Genomic DNA, 1,227 nt, shown 5'->3' on the forward strand with positions numbered 1-1,227 from the left:
AGTGATAAAAAACAGATCTATGAAGAGAGATAACAGACAGATTTACTAAGAATGACAAAAATTCCTGACAGTCATGAACAGAAGCTTTTGGAGAATTAATGACAGAAGTAAAAGTAGAACAGCAACTAAGCAGCAGCACTTACCTATGGGCTTTGTAATACCCAGGAATCCCACTTTTCCAAAGTGATTAAGAACCTTATGACCAGGCCACTGGCCAGATTTATTCCATTACTGGACATGGGGATTTATCTCGGTCTCAATCAGCTGTTGATGAAAATATGGATAAGGCGCAATGGAAAAGGTAAATTTCCTGTATAGTTTGATTTGCATTAAATTTAGTATTGATGGTTCCTTATAATGGCTCGTGAGAATTTATAGTGGCTTTAGTTGATTCTAGGCAACAATGGTAAAACAGTAGAGAGGATAGATGACGAGAGCATAATGTATCTTATGGAAATTGTGGGGTAAAACTAGTAGATTTTGTATGAATGAGGTTATATAATGGTATTTACACAACTGTGTCATGGTTACAAGCTATTTCACTTCTTTTACTGTTCCCTCAGTCAAGAATTGTAAAAATCATGGGAGCTTTCAGCCCTTTGTATTTTGCTATTAGTTGCAACTGAACACTAATATATATATGGATATAAATATTGGTTGGAGTCTCCAGGTATCAAATTTGATGGGTCTCAGGATCCAAACCTAAACTTTATTGATTACTATGAAAAAAATATGGATGAAATGGATATGAAATACGTAACTGGTACTTTTTCATCTTCTTCATAAGGCTTTGGGGTAAATAGTTATTTATTTTTAAGTCTTCAAGTTGGTGAAACGGGATAAAAGATATTTGCAATACGAAAAAAGTTATACCTAATATATCTTTATTGTACAGCCATTACATCCAAAAGATATGGGGTGAAACTTGCTGATTTCAAGCTATCTTTGTCTTCTAACCTAAATCACAAATTGCTGTGGTCGTTATTATAAAAACCAGCCAGCGTTTTGCTATCCACACTTGTTTCCATATTTTGGGATGCAACTTTACACGATAAAATCCTGCAAGACCGTTTACCTGACGCACGAAGCAAATTTAATGCACTGGCGGCAGGGATGTTGTTTGTTTATCTTATCAGCTGATCGGCCAAGAGCGTTCGCGTATTATTGTTCGTGAAACCGCATGCTTTTGTATGCCGGCGGACTGACGTCATTCAATATAGTTTTAAA

At 35.8% G+C, this 1,227-nt stretch overlaps 1 long non-coding RNA gene across 3 annotated transcripts in view; it reads right to left on the reverse strand.

Annotated features, from left to right (window-relative positions):
- LOC119591516 overlaps positions 1-1,170 on the reverse strand; it is a 6,653-nt gene extending 5,483 nt beyond the window's left edge. For all 3 annotated transcript variants that reach the window (XR_005230356.1, XR_005230354.1, XR_005230355.1), the window contains exons 1-2: positions 1,076-1,170; positions 144-264 (exon numbers count right to left, since the gene is read on the reverse strand). This is a non-coding gene — a long non-coding RNA (uncharacterized LOC119591516). The remainder of the gene's footprint in view (positions 1-143; positions 265-1,075) is intronic.
- Between the last annotated feature and the right edge of the window lie 57 nt (positions 1,171-1,227).

The sequence above is a fragment of the Penaeus monodon genome, chromosome 28 (genome assembly GCF_015228065.2).
Source record: "Penaeus monodon isolate SGIC_2016 chromosome 28, NSTDA_Pmon_1, whole genome shotgun sequence".
Classification (NCBI taxonomy): domain Eukaryota; kingdom Metazoa; phylum Arthropoda; class Malacostraca; order Decapoda; family Penaeidae; genus Penaeus; species Penaeus monodon.